The following is a 16,834-nucleotide window of genomic DNA, read 5'->3' as shown; positions in this document are numbered from 1 at the left end:
TTTTACTATGGGTTTTAATTTCCTGCCTAAAGAAGGCAAGGGACAGGACATAAATCTCTCCTATGTTCTCCCTTTGTGAGTCAAAGGGTGACTTATTTGTCTCCTAAACATCTAAAGCCGTAACATTTGGAAAGGACACATGAAACTACGATGTTTGTTTTACTATTTTAGTTCAACCAAAACAAAATGTTGCTATTACTTTTCATGGCCTTCCAACATCCGTTTACACATTTGGCATTGAAAGAAGATCGTGATTGGTTCTTTCCATAATATTGTAATATTCAATTAATTACTATAGGGTAGTAAAGTAAGATATATATAGCTAATTTATGCTTTATTTTGTACCAAAAAAAAAAGGAAGATAAGGATCTTGATGTATGAAACTATTAAATAGCCTTTCATTTTACTGATTCGATATAGATTGAATTGCAATTTTATAGTATAAAGTATATTAGTTTGTTTTTCTCTACTAATGTTTCAAATGTAACGATTTGATCATTAATATTATCGATTTATAACAAATCAATTATTAGGTTATAAAATGTTAACGTAGAGCGTTAACCGATGACCTGACATAGTACAACCATGTTGACTGACCGTTTGACTCCCGTTAAGGTATTTCTTCAATGAACGTCTTCATGTCCGACCACCAAGAACAACCAAGAAATCAAAACGTTCCGAGTAGAAAGCTGACGAGAAAAGGTCCGATTCTGCAGATGTTGAGGAGGTGAAGAAGACCGGAGAAGACGAAAAGAAGCAACTTTCCCAGCAAACTCTTTATTGGATTTCTTGGCCAAAAAGGGGTTGACCATATAATAATATTTTTGATCCAGGTTTGCCATGGGATGGTAATCAGTTATTAGATTGTCTGAACCTACAGTGAACTTTTAACTCCTGGAAAGACCGACCATCTTTTAACTAACAACCAACTGCTACAATCATATCCACTTGAGGGATATTAAAAAAAAACACATATTTCTTAAAGACTTAGTACGGTTTGAAGTTTAATTAAGCAGAACATACAATGTCTAGTGCTGAACAACCAGTTTTGACCACATGAACGTAATACTGTTCATATAAATAGAGGTTGCCATTAAATGTATACCTGAAGTAACCATTGAAATCCTTAGTCCAGCAAATCAGACACAGTAGTCCTTCTGAAGGCATCAACTTGAGCCAACCGAGCCGCTAATACCTATTGGGGAATATGTTATCTGCTTTCATTCTCTCCCTGATCCGTAAGCCGGAGCTTTGCCATTTATATACGCTTCAACAGAGATTGGAACTGACGTAGTCGAGTGACATATCCTGCCTGTCTCATTCTATGGAACATTTTTCCGCATTATGGATATCACCCCTCTTAGCATACTGCTCCATCACAGCCATGAAAGAAGCAAACAAGGGTTTATTCTCCTTTTGTTGGCATGCCTTTTGCAAGATCAAGTCGGCCTTTTCCACTTCCCCTGCTTCAACATAAAGCTTCACAGTGCATCCCAAGTCAATGGCCCAATCTGGCACCCATTATCAGCCATTCGTTTACAAGATCTTTCCCTTTTTGCAGCATCTTATGGTCTGAGTATACCTTCAACAGCTGGTATAACATTAGCGGGAAGCTTTTTTGATGTTGCTAACAGCCTATCAAAAACTGCCTCTGATTTTCAATTTGACCAACTTTCCCCAAGCTTCAATGGCAGCCATACACTCTTCAAAGCGGGGGTTTGATTCAGAGACCTTCCAAATTCTTTCCACTTCATCAGCTTTCCAAGTTCAGCATATAGAGGAAGCAAAAACTTGCAACCTGAACGGTTCTCCTTTATGTTGTCCCCTTCCAACACCTTCAAAACTCCTCAGCTTTTTCTGCAAGACCGCTGAGACATAGTGCTTAGCCAGGATGGACTGTGTATAGATGTCTGGTTCAAGACCTTCAGCTTTCATTGTCTCGACAATTTGATCCATCCCGGCTATGTCATTACATAAACCTTTCGTCAATTAATTCTATAAGTAAAGGGTGAAAGTTTGACATTTTCTTCTCCATTAACAACAGCACATCAGCTATTTTTTTCTTGTCAAGCCTCTTATAGAGGAGTAGCAGTTGGTTGCAAGCAAATGCAGTAATTGGGAATTCTAAGTCCTTCATTTTGTTAAAGACCTCCTCCGCTTTCTTCAAATGGTTAGAAACAACACAATTAGCCAGTAGGGTTCTGTACATTAACCTCTCCCCTGAAAGCTTTCGGGATAGTCGAATGTAGTCTTCTGCCTTTTGGACCACGTATCTTGGCAATCAAATCAAGACGAGAAGCATAATCTCTCTCGACAAGTCAAGCTGCTTCTTCATCTCCAGCCACTCAGAGAGCTGCAAAAAATCTGTGTAAGCAAACATATAGGAAAACAAAATGCAATTAAGTAAAACCGACAACTTCCATAACCAGAACCATACACAATAGAATATCATTTCAATTTAGGCATTTAAATAAATATCAAGTAACCCGGCAAATGGAGTAAGGACAAAGGTGCCTGAACGGGGTAAGATTAGAAGAAAAAAAATATCAACTGACCTAGAAAATCCATACCATTTAAGCAGTTGAAATTGCAAGACTGCAAAATATGCCGTGTAAAAACTAGAAGCCGAAGCAACTTTAAAGTAATGGTAATCACATTCCCTTTGAGCCTTCAGATAATACAAGCAAAACCCAAAACAGGGAAATGACTTTCTCTTAAAGAGATTTTCATCTGTCTCCTAGCTAAAGGAGAAATAAAAGTGAGCCAATTCCAAGGAGAATATAAACTAAAGTCACGATTTTCAGAACAATTTTAGCGCCAAATTATCAATCACAATAGCTGCCAGAGGCTTAGCAGTATCATCATATGAATGTAAGGTTGTTGCAAGAACACCTGCAACTAGAAAACTAGATGAGAACCTAAAGTTCTAATAATCAGTGTAGTTTTCAAATGAGAGCAATTGATGAGTGCACAAGAAAACAATGCATCCAGCAGACATGATTGATGAATGCACAATGACTACTCCTTTCCCAAAGTGATATACTAATACATGAGTAAATAAAAAGAAACCAAAGTTTCAATATAATAATGCAACATTGCATCCAAGAAACCAAATCTTTACTTGTTTGAAAGGTTTGTACTTGAGTTAACAAGAGGTCTTACACACATACTTACAAACCAGAGGTTGATTGCTTCCACATTTACAGCATAGCATCAGCACAAAATAGATTTCTTGTTCAGCTCAATTTTTGAAAAGTTTAAACTGATATGCTTTACTGTCTAACTAATACCATGAAACCTTGAACAATCAAGTGATGTTTACCGTGACAAATAAGATACAGAATTTGAAGAAAGCAATAAAATTTCACTTCGTTGCTTTATTGAGAAAAGGATAAACAGATTTGCCTAATCATATTTAGTTTTACACTCTTTCCACTTACAAACAACAGTTTAGTGTTTACAATTTATTTAACATTTTTATAAAATCTTATTGAAATAATTTTTAACAGATAACTTACCTAAATCCTAAAATCACATTGAAAAACCTATATGCTGAGAAGGTAGTTTCATACACAACAAGGTGACCTTAATTAATGAAAATAAATTCTCAAAATAGATACAATGATAAGTCAAATCACTGCAATGCCCTGCCATACATTTTGCGCTTGCGAAGATTGAGCACTGCGAATGAATCTCATCTCTGCTAATACTTTTCCCTTCCTCACCCAATTATCAGAGCCTTATAAATAGAAACCTGCAGCTGAGATAATAGCTTTGAATAGTTCCGAGTTAGTTCTCCGTGAAGATGACTTCTTATCAAGAACATCCGTCTCAGCCTCAAACAATTCCAGTTCATTTGAAGCAGTTTCTTCAATATCACCGATAATTCTTTATCAGAATCCAATCCATCTTCAGTTTCATCCTTAACAATATGATCTCCTTTGGTCTCAGCATTAGCAGGTGTTTCAAGTTCAGAAAAACCATCAAAGTCATCTTCCTCCCCACTGCTTTCAGCACCAGCTTGGGAAGAAAGGCCACATCTTCGAACAGAGAAATAAGTGGATGCATCTTGAGTGGTAAATCTCAATAAAGATAGACCTTTATCGGATATTGCTTGAGAAGAACAAAAAGTAGTAGCGGTTTCTTCAATTAAGTAACTTGAAGCTCGTAATTGAGCAGAAGCAGCATAAGAAGCTCGAACGTTGATCCTTGATTCCCTGGAACCAGGCAAAATAATACATGATTCACTATCTTTAAACCAAAAAATCATGAAAAAGAAACGGTATTTTCTAATTTCAAAAGCTAAATATCAAATTAAAAAAGATGGAGACAGAGAGAGAAAGAGAATGAAGATTGATGAAATTTTTTGTTGATATTTAATAATTCCACAGTTAAACAAAATAATGAACATGTTCAAAAATAGAGAAGATTGAATAAAATTCAATCTATTCATCCAAATGGTATCAAGCAATTTTCAGCATTTCTCATGTCAATCTCTAGCACAAACTATTTATCATGCAAGAAATGGCCAGGAACGTAAGTGCAGAGTTGATTGGGTTCAGCTTAAGTTATTAGTTTATACCAAATAAACCAGATATATATATACATATGAAACAACCCAATATTATTTGCCTTGCCTTCTTTTTCTCCTTGCAAGTTTTCTCGGTAAACAAACACAGAGGAAAAGGAGCGAAAACAAGTAAGTGAAATGCAGAAAACATATATATACAAAGTAAAATGAGAAAGAGAAAGGTACTTGAGCGGCTTAGGAAGTCGGCGTAGTGCCCACATGGTGAAGAAGCGAAGCAGAAAATGACGAAAACCAAACTCTGTTTTGTCTTAGAATCTCAGCACCACGACTCTCTGTCTGCCTTAAACCCTAAAAACCCAAGACCACGGAGTTGCTCTGTTTCCCGTAATACATTAAGGGGGCTTTTTGGGTCGGGATTGTGAGATTCAGAATAGAATCTATATTTTTTTGTTTGGTGGATCGGGAATTTCATTATCGGTAATGTTTTATTATCAATAGTAGATTTTTTTAAGTATATTATCAGGAATGTCATTATCCCTTCCTTTAGGTATTGTTGGATTACCGGCGTTTTGGACTAAAATATCCTTAAATTTTTTTTTCAAAAATATTATTATTCTGTCATTAAATAATAAAAATTCTACGAAGGTTAAATTACAAATTTATCCTTAAACTATTTTAGATTTTAAAAAAGTCTATAATTAATTTTTTTATGAAGTTCATGGGTAAAATTTTAGGTTAAAATAAAATTTTAGTCTTTTATTAAACTTTTTTATATTTTTAATTTTGTAAAATAATTATATAAATTTTATGAATTTAAATTTTTTAAAGAAAATATATAAATATTTTCTAAATTGTTGAAAAAAAACAAATATATAATAAGAACAATTTGGTTAAATATACATTTCAATAATCTTTTATTCCTTTAACCAAACACGATAATCTTACATTCATGCTAAACCAACCAAACACAAAATACAATATTATCAGTAATCATATTCCCTGGTAATCTTACATTCCGTGAACCAAACACATATTACCAGGGAATATGATTACTGAGAATGTTGTATTTTGTGTTTGGTTGGTTTAGCAGGAATGTAAGATTACCGTGTTTGATTAAAGGAATAAAAAATTATTGGAATGTATATTTTACCAAATATTCATTGTTCTCTATTTTTAACAAGTAAAATTCTAAATATTTAAATAAAAATTATTTACATAAAAATTATATCTGTTGATAATATATTACTTGAGTATCTAAATGTATCATACATTATTTTAATTTTAATTAATATTAAATTTTACATAATTTATGTAAAAATATATTAATGTTTACATTGTGGAAACTAGCTTCAGTTTATAAGTGACGCGTTCACTGGAAGGTTTCTTGTATTTTTCAATCGACAAGGTTTACATTCTTCTATATACAATAATTTATCATAGATATTCATAATAATAAAAATATGTAAATTATTTTTGTTATCTAAGATATAATATTTATTATATCTTCTATATACAATAATTTATTTATTTATCTTTTATATTTATACTTAATTCTGCATACTTTATCATTATTATTTATCTCATGAATTTATATTACAAAAACATAATTCAAATAAGTAAGAAAATAATAATCTTGTGATATAAGACACATGTTTGATTGATTTTACTATGCATCTGCTGGCCTAAGATACATGCATTACTTTATAACATTCCCCTTTATCTTAGATGTCATTTGAATAATATATGCATTCATTGCATTAGTAACTTAATAATAGACATACTGCTCATAGGCTCATTGTAACACCCCCAACCCGTATCCGACCCGGATACGAGTCCGAAGTGTCACATTGACTTTTCAAACATTTATTCGTATAAAATAGTGAGTAATTTAAAAACTTTGATAACAGTTAACTCATTCAAAACGTTTACAAATATATCAGAGTTCATACAATTTATATCTTTAGACTACATGCCAACTACACTCTATAACCAGTACATATATTTTCTGATCTGACATTTGGTAAGGAGAACTGACATGTCTTGCTCCGCATTACTCTTTACTCTTCTCGAAACCTACGTGTGAAACAATCACACGCTAAGTCGAAGACTTAGTGAGGCATAAAAACTTATAAGGTAAACGGTAACTAATAATCATACCTAAACAATTCTTACTATCATTTCATACCACTCATACTTTTACATGTAACGAATATATGCATACATATATGTCCTTATCATTCATATATCTTATCTCATGTTCCTATGATCTCTTATGTCCATATCATATAACATATACCATAACCAATTTCACATACACATACTATGTCATGTAAACCATATATATATATTATCATAAAACACGTACACTCAATCAATTATATTATCATCTTCATTTCTTTATTATTTTATCACTATCATTGATTCCTTTCATCATATAGTCTTATAAGTTACCATTTGTACAATCAATATAACACATGAAATTCCACAAGTGAACAAACATATTATCCTATCACTTTATTAATATTATCTATTTAATAGCCCATGATACTCATGTGAGAACTAAAGATATGCGAGTACATAGAGGTTGTGCACTAATGCTGTCACCACAGCTCATATAATTGCACCGAAGTGCCACGTAGAATTGCACCGGAGTGCGTAGAATTGCACCGTAGTGCCATATAATAATGTCCCGAAGGACCACATATCACTCCTTAAGAATCATATACATATACTAGGGATCAAGTATGTGTCTCACTAGACTTCACACATGTTTCAAAGAATACATATATATCCCGAAGGACCACATATCCTCCTAAGAATCATATACATATACTAGGGATCAAGTATGTGTCTCACCAGACTTCACACATGTTCCAAAGAATACATATATCCGAAGGACCACATATCACTCCTTAAGAATCATATACATATACTAGGGATCAAGTATGTGTCTCACCAGACTTCACACATGTTCCAAAGAATACATATATATCCCGAAGGACCACATAGACCCTCGACTCTTGCATGCAACTATACCCCTAGCTCTCATGACACATAACATGGGCATTCTTTATATCCTTTTACATATTCTGTAACCATATCATATTATAAGCTCATGGTTTCATTCATATACATGTAATCACGTAGTTTCTTTCATGTAATTCATGTCACTTTTCATATGAATTCATATTCATATGTCACATAGGATTAACCCTCATGTATCACATATACTTTTCTCTTTCATATGGCTCTATAACATTTCTCATGTGTTCATATGACATGTAACTCATGTCATCTTATCATGTTACACATAGATATCTTACAATACATACAAACATATCAATACCTATATTATCTATATACCTATCACTTCATTATCCTTATTATTCTTATCATCACCATTAATCCCTTTTACTACCATATTCATATCAATAACACATTACTCATGCACACATATAAATCAACAAATACATACTTCTATGAATTCATGTTTTCACTATTGGAAATAGACTTATCACAAGTCTTATTTCCCTTGAACCTCATATACTAGAGAATGTGCACTCACCTTAGCTTTGCTTTGATTCGATTATAATCCTTCAATTGATCCGGAACGGGATCACGTTCTACATCTACATCTACATCATCATACATAGATCTATATTAGTATTATAACTAATATACTCTAATGGTTCACTCTTTAGACCAAGAGAAAAGTCAATTTCATCTTTAATGAAGGTATGCATCGATGCACTACTGATGCATCGGTGCATAAAATGTATTCGATGTTGTATTATTACTGGGAGCATCGATGCTGCCTTATGCATCGATGCACAATTGCATTCGATGTTTCCTATTAATGGGATGCATCGATGCACTACTTATGCATCGATGCACAAATTGCATTCGATGTATTATTTTAAAAGAGTGCATCGATGCACTACCAATGCATCGATGCACCTTCAAATAATTTCTGGTTTTAACATTGATGCATCGGTGCACTATGAATATGCATCGATGCACTCGGCCCAGAACCTCTTTTTGAACCCGAAAATCCTTCTTTTGGATTAAATCCTTCATATTTCCACCCCTTTCATATTCCTAACTTTCATATACATAATTAAACTCATTAATATTCATTATCTCATCTTTAAAATATCCTCTCTCTTAGGAATTTCAAGAATCATACCCTATTTTCCACATGTTTCAAATCCAATTCTACACTAATACTTCTTAATTAAGCTGATGGCAAGTCAATCCAACTTTAGAACTTCAAAAAACATTTCTATAACAAAAGTTTATTTATAAACCCTTAATAGAAATTCCTTTCTAATTCTATCTCTTTGGTGTTTTAAACTTATATAAGCTTTCCTTAAGCTTATAACCCTCAAAGACTCAAATCCAACTTAAAACTTTCAAGAAATCAAAAGCTAAATCAAACTTACCTTTGCTCTTGGCTTCCACGTGAAGAAGAAGAAGAAGAAGGAGAGAGAATTCTGGAGAATTCTCTCCCTTTCCACGTATATAATTCCTTTTTTCCTTAAATGATCAAATGACCATTTTACCCTTTATTTCCTTTAATAATTACTAATAACCTTCATCTATATATCCAATAATCATTGAACTATTTCATCTTCTACTTTAGTCATCAATTCTGAAACTTTACAATTTGGTCACTAATCCTAATTTGGGATGTTACAAATCTCCCTCCTTTTAAAAAAATTTGTCCTCGAATTTTCACTGCACATCCTGAAAAGGACATATCTTCTAACGTTCTCATGCTGCTTTCTGAACTTAATCTTTTGTATCATCTTTAATAACTTGGTTCTTATCTTTTCAATTATTCGACTACCTTTTTACTTTATATCCTATCATGTCACTTATCAGATAGACAATAACATTAATTTCTTATTACTCCAACTCATAAATCAAATCAAATTCCTTGCCAATCTTCAATGTCTTTCAAGAATCACCAAACTTTTATTTCATCCTTACTTGACTGACTCTAAAACTTCCTTACTACATAAATCTTTATTCATTTCTCTGACTACATCCACTTGACCAAGAAACATAACCTTAAATCTTCATCATAACTGATTAAACATACACTTTGCATAACTAAACAATTTCTCATATTACCTGACATACCTTTCTTACTTCTGGTTAAACTTATAACCTATATCTCAACATAATCTTTATCACATCTAATTCTTTAAACTTCCTTTCATTTTCTTCATAACTCAAAATATTCTTATACGCCAATCATATCTTTCTTCCATGTTCACATACTCTTTTCCTATCACTTAAATTATCACTGATTACAGTCTTTATTATCTTTATAATTTTACTATCAACTTCACTTATACAAAACCTCATTCTTATCATATCTTTCTTGTATTTTCTTCCTTCAAAATTTTCTTTAAAACATATAAATATTTATCTCCTTGCCTATATCATATTTATATGATCAAAATATACAACCACATCCAGATTCGTATCTCATTTAATTAACTTACTTTATGTTTCCTTCAAATCGGATAATTCTAACATCCATGCCATTACAGCTAAAATAGCAACTTTTCAATCTAGGGCGTAAGCCCTGATCAAATTAATCTTACACATCATTTCAGTTAAAAACAACCCAGTGTAATTCACTTATTGAACCCATACTCTCATTCATATACAGTATTATGCCTTGTCTTATTACCTTCATCGAACCATTCATATAAATTCTTTGCAGTCGGAATTATTTTCAATAGTTTACTCAACTAATCAATAAACATTCAGTCTCATACATTTCACTTCCATTATTCAAGCTAACATTCTAACTTCCTTTATTTATAAACTGATCATTGATGTACCCATACTTAAACTCTTCTTATCAATCCTTAGTTTACTCAAACATTTGAATCCTCACTTCCTTCACTCTATCACTTTACTAATCACAGTATACAACTGTATCAGATTCACTTCATATTTGGTTATCATAACCTACCATATCTTGAATCTTGTAATTTCAATACATTCCGTCCCATAATCTTGTTAGCCCACGCTAACTCTTTCCATCTAAATACAAAAAAAAATCTACCTCACTTGATACATTTAAAATACTTCTTATCCTTCACATTATTTAATTTCTAGCAAAACAATCCATTCCTTGATCTTTATCCATTATCCTTTTATAATCGCATTGTCTTATACATAAAAACCATATCATGTTCTTCATAATCTCATGCTCTTTATATCACATATATTTATCCATAACCATCACTCCTTATCACATTTTCATTACTTGATAGTCAACTTTACTCGCACAAAACCTTATTCTTTACCATTTTATACTTATGTTTTCTCCACTTGTTTAAAAAAAATCACCAGATTTCAATACTTTTTTTTCTGCTCGATTTACATAACTTCTAAAAGAGCTTTTAACCCAATTCACAAGGGTTCTTTAACCCTGACTTATCCTCGATTAACTCTTGTTTAATCTTTCAAGATCAACCCTACTGTTGGAGTCTGTCGAACTCTCATCTGATTTGATTCTCTGACGGAGAATACAACTAATTCATGTCTGGTTTAAAGTTGAACCAGAATCTCTACCTTTCTTTGATGGTGCGAAAATTCTATGAAGCACTAATTCTCTTAATCATCTAAGATTTATTTCTCCAAACTTTCGTTATGAGCTTTTTCCCTTTAAAGCTTTAACACAATTAAACATTTCTTGAAACGATACAAATTCAAACCAGTAACACTCTTTAATTAAGGCGCAAGTCCTAACAAAATATCACATGTATCATTTCAGTCGGAATTAACTCAGCAGCAATTCTGCTTAGCTTAATAAACTTATAATCATACTCATACAAGGTGTAATTCCCTGTTTCAAGCTCATGTATTCCAGTTTCATCTATAAACTGGTCATCAATGCACTTATTCTTGAACTCTTATACAATTCTAATCACATCATTTAATCTTTAACGTTCTTATGGTGACAATTGTCCACCATACTCTAACTTACCAAAGTAGTAACAAAAATACTCAATTCAACATCTTCACTTTGAAGAAATGAAAACTTCTATCATATCATTCAACCAAAGGTCTATAACAATAGAACCTTCCTCAAATCCACCTTGAACTTGGGTGCTCGCAACTTTATCAACTAATTTGATACATTCATTCTATGAGTTAAAGAAGTATAAATTGAAAACACATCAGAACATTCTTCAATCATGAAGAATAATTTTCCAAATTTTATACAGGCATTTCCTGAGGTGTTCGCTCTTCTCCTGCCTGGCCAGGGAGGTGAATGCTATTACCTTCAGGTTTATTACCTTTCACTTCTTTCGAAGCTCTTATTATCATACTTCTATTATCACATAATAATCTATTTTTTTATTAGCAAGACAGCATACTCCTTACACTATCAGATCAGAATTTTTCACTTTGAGTTGGCATGTACACTTTTTAAAACACTTCTGACTTCGATTTAAGCCTAGAATCAGCTAAACCGTAGCTCTGATACCATTAAATGTAACACCCCCAACCCGTATCTGACCTGGATACGAGTCCGAAGTGTCACATTGACTTTTTAAACATTTATTCGTATAAAATAGTGAGTAATTTAAAAACTTTGATAACAGTTAACTCATTCAAAACGTTTACAAAATATATCAGAGTTCATACAATTTATATCTTTAGACTACATGCCAACTACACTCTATAACCAGTACATATATTTTCTGATCTGACATTTGGTAAGGAGAACTGACCTGTCTTGCTCGCATTACTCTTTACTCTTCTCGAAACCTACGTGTGAAACAATCACACGCTAAGTCGAAGACTTAGTGAGGCATAAAAACTTATAAGGTAAATGGTAACTAATAATCATACCTAAACAATCCTTACTATCATTTCATACCACTCATACTTTTACATGTAACGAATATATGCATACATATATGTCCTTATCATTCATATATCTTATCTCATGTTCCTATGATCTCTTATGTCCATATCATATAACATATACCATAACCAATTGCACATACACATACCATGTCTGTAAACCATATATATATTATCATAAAACACCCACTCAATCATATATTATCATCTTCATTTCTTTCTTATTTTATCACTATCATTGATTCCTTTCATCATATAGTCTTATAAGTTACCATTTGTACAATCAAATCACACATGAAATTCCACAAGGGAACAAACATATTATCCTATCACTTTATTAATATTATCTATTTAATAGCCCATGATACTCATGTGAGAACTAAAGATATGCGAGTACATAGAGGTTGTGCACTAATGCTGTCACCACAGCTCATATAATTGCACCGAAGTGCCACGTAGAATTGCACCGAGTGCCGCGTAGAATTGCACCGTAGTGCCATATAATAATGTCCCGAAGGACCACATATCACTCCTTAAGAATCATATACATATACTAGGGATCAAGTATGTGTCTCACCAGACTTCACACATGTTCCAAGAATACATATATATCCGAAGGACCACATATCACTCCTTAAGAATATATACATATACTAGGGATCAAGTATGTGTCTCACCAGACTTTACACATGTTCCAAAGAATACATATATCCCGAAGGACCACATATCACTCCTTAAGAAATCATATACTATACTAGGGATCAAGTATGTGTCTCACCAGACTTCACATGTTCCAAGAATACATATATATCCCGAAGGACCACATAGACCCTCGACTCTTGGCATGCCAACTATACCCTAGCTCTCATGACACATAACATGGGCATTATTTTATATCCTTTACATATTCATGTAACCATATCATATATCATATAAGCTCATGGTTTCATTCACATACATGTAATCACGTAGTTCTTTCATGTAATTATGTCTTTTCATATGAATTCATATTCATAGTCACATAGGATTAACCCTCATGTATCACATATACTTTCTCTTTCATATTGCTCATAACATTTTCTCATGTGTTCATATGACATATAACTCATTGTCATCTATCATGTTACCACATAGACATATCTTACAATACATACAAACATATCAATACCTATATTCATATATACCTATCACTTCATTATCCTTATTATTATTCTTATCATCACCATTAATCCCTTTTACTTACCATACATATCAAACACATATACTCATGAACATATAAATCATAACAAATACATACTTCTATGAATTCATGTTTTTCACTATTAGAAATAGACTTATCACAAGTCTTATTTCCCTTGAACCTCATATACTAGAGAATGTGCACTCACCTTAGCTTTGCTTTGATTCGATTATAATCCTTCAATTGATCCGGAACGGGATCACGTTCTACATCTACATCATCATACATAGATCTATTAGTATTATAACTAATATACTCTAATGGTTCACTCTTTAGACCAAGAGAAAAGTCAATTTCATCTTTTAATGAAGGATGCATCGATGCACTACTGATGCATCGGTGCATAAAATGTATTCGATGTTGTATTATTACTGGGATGCATCGATGCATGCCTTATGCATCGATGCATGCCTTATGCATCGATGCACTAATTGCATTCGATGTTTCCTTATTAATGGGATGCTTCGATGCACTACTTATGCATCGATGCACAAATTGCATTCGAGGTATTTATTTAAAAGAGTGCATCGATGCACTACCAATGCATCGATGCACATTCAAACAATTTCTGGGTTTTAACATTGATGCATCGGTGCACTATGAATAGCATCGATGCACTCGGCCCAGAACCTCTTTTTGAACCCGAAAAATCCTTCTTTTGGATTAAATCCTTCATATTTCCACCCCTTTCATATTCCTAACTTCATATACATAATTTAAACTCATTAATATTCATTTATCTCATCTTTAACCTTAATATCCTCTCTTTAGGAATTTCAAGAATCATACCCTATTTTCCACATGTTTCAAATCCAATTCTAACACTTAATACTTCTTAATTAAGCTGACGGCAAGTCAAATCCAACTTTAGAACTTCAAAAACCTTTCTATAACAAAGTTTATTTATAAACCCTTAATAGAATTCCTTTCTAATTCTATCTCTTTGGTGTTTTAAACTATATAAGCTTTCCTTAAGCTTATAACCCTCAAAGACTCAAATCCAACTTAAAACTTTCAAGAAATCAAAGCTAAATCAAACTTACCTTTGCTCTTGGCTTCCACGTGAAGAAGAAGAAGAGAAGGAGAAGAGAATTCTGGAGAATTCTCTCCCATTCCACGTATATAATTCCATTTTTTCCTTAAATGATCAAATGACCATTTTACCCTTTATTTCCTTTAATAATTACTAAAAACCTTCATCATATATATCCAATAATCATTGAACTATTTCATTCTCTACTTTAGTCATCAATTCTGAAACTTTACAATTTGGTCACTAATCCATAATTTGGGATGTTACAAATCTCCCTCCTTTTAAAAAAATTGTCCTCGAATTTTCACTGCACATCCTGAAAAGGACATATCTTCTAACGTCTCATGCTGCTTTCTGAACTTAATCTTTTGTATCATCTTTAATAACTTGGTTCTTATCTTTTCAATTATTCGACTACCTTTTTACTTTATATATCCATCATGTCATTATCAGATAGACAATAACATTAATTATTACTCCAACTCATAAATCAATCAAATTCCTTGCCAATCTTCAATTGTCTTTCAGAATCACCAAACTTTTATTTCATCCTACTTGACTGACTCTAAAACTCCTTACATATAAATCTTTATTCATTTCTCTGACTACATCCACTTGACCAAGAAACATAACCTTAAATCTTCATCATAACTGATTAAACATACACTTTGCATAACTAAACAATTTCTCATATTACCTGACATACCTTTCTTACTTCTGGTTAAACTTATAACCTATATCTCAACATAATCTTTATCATCATTCTTTAAACTCATCCTTTCATTTCTTCATAACTCAAATATTCTATACGCCAATCATATCTTTCTTCCATGTTCACATACTCTTTTCCTATCACTTAAACTTATCACTGATTACCAGTCTTTATTATATCTTTATAATTTACTAATCAACTTCACTTATACAAAACCTCATTCTTATCATATCTTTCTTGTATTTTTCCTTCAAAATTTCTTTAAAACATATAAATATTTATCTCCTTGCCTATATCATTTATATGATCAAAATATACAACCACATCCAGATTCGTATCTCATTTAATTAACTTACTTTATGTTTCCTTCAAATCGGATAATTCTAACATCCATGCCATTACAGCTAATTAATAGCAACTTTCAATCTAGGGCGTAAGCCCTGATCAAATTAATCTTAACATCATTTCAGTTAAAAACAACCCAGTGTAATTCACTTATTGAACCCATACTCTCATTCATATACAGTATTATGCCTTGTCTTCTTTATTACCTTCATCGAACCATTCATATAAATTCTTTGCAGTCGGAAATTATTTCAACAATAGTTACTCAACTAATCAAATAAAACATTCAGTATCATACACCATTTCACTTCCATTTCAAGCTTAACATTCTAACTTCCTTATTTATAAACTGATCATGATGTACCCATACTTAAATCTTCTTATCAATCCTTAGTTTACTCAAACATTTGAATCCTCACTTCCTTCACTCTATCACTTTACTATAATCACAGTATACAACTGTATCCAGATTCACTTCATATTTGGTATCATAAACTACCATATCTTGAAATCTTGTAATTCAATACATTCCGTCCCATAATCTTGTTAGCCAACGCTAAATCTTTCCATCTTAAATACAAAAAACAATATCTACCTCACTTGATACATTTAAAATACTTCTTATCCTTCACATTATTTAATTTCTAGCAAAACACTAATCCATTCCTTGATCTTTATCCATTATCCTTTTATAATCCGCATTGTCTTATACATAACTAAACCATATCATGTTCTTCATAATCCCATGCTCTTTTATATCACATATATTATCCATAACCATCACTCCTTATCACATTTTCATTACTTTGATAGTCAACTTTACTCGCACAAAACCTATTCTTTACCATTTTATACTTATGTTTTCTCCACTTGTTTAAAAAAAATCACCAGATTTCAATACTTTTCTGCTTCGATTTACAAACTTCTAAAAGAGCTTTAACCCAATTCACAAAGGGTTGTCTTTAACCTGACTTATCCTCGATTAACTCTTTGTTTAATCTTTCAAGATCAACCCTACTGTTGGAGTCTGTCGAACTCTCATCTGATTTGATTCTCTGACGGAGAATAAACTAA

The 16,834-nt window shown here is 32.3% G+C and overlaps 1 pseudogene; it reads right to left on the bottom strand.

Moving 5' to 3' along the window:
- Window positions 1-1,087: 1,087 nt before the first annotated feature.
- Window positions 1,088-4,896, bottom strand: LOC120139751 (annotated as a pseudogene).
- Window positions 4,897-16,834: the final 11,938 nt, after the last annotated feature.

This window comes from Hibiscus syriacus, unplaced genomic scaffold, assembly GCF_006381635.1.
Source record: "Hibiscus syriacus cultivar Baekdansim isolate YM2019G1 unplaced genomic scaffold, ASM638163v2 tig00110773_pilon, whole genome shotgun sequence".
Taxonomy (NCBI): Eukaryota; Viridiplantae; Streptophyta; class Magnoliopsida; order Malvales; family Malvaceae; genus Hibiscus; species Hibiscus syriacus.
Note: the sequence above shows the minus strand (reverse complement) of the source record. Positions and strands in the feature narration are given on the sequence as shown.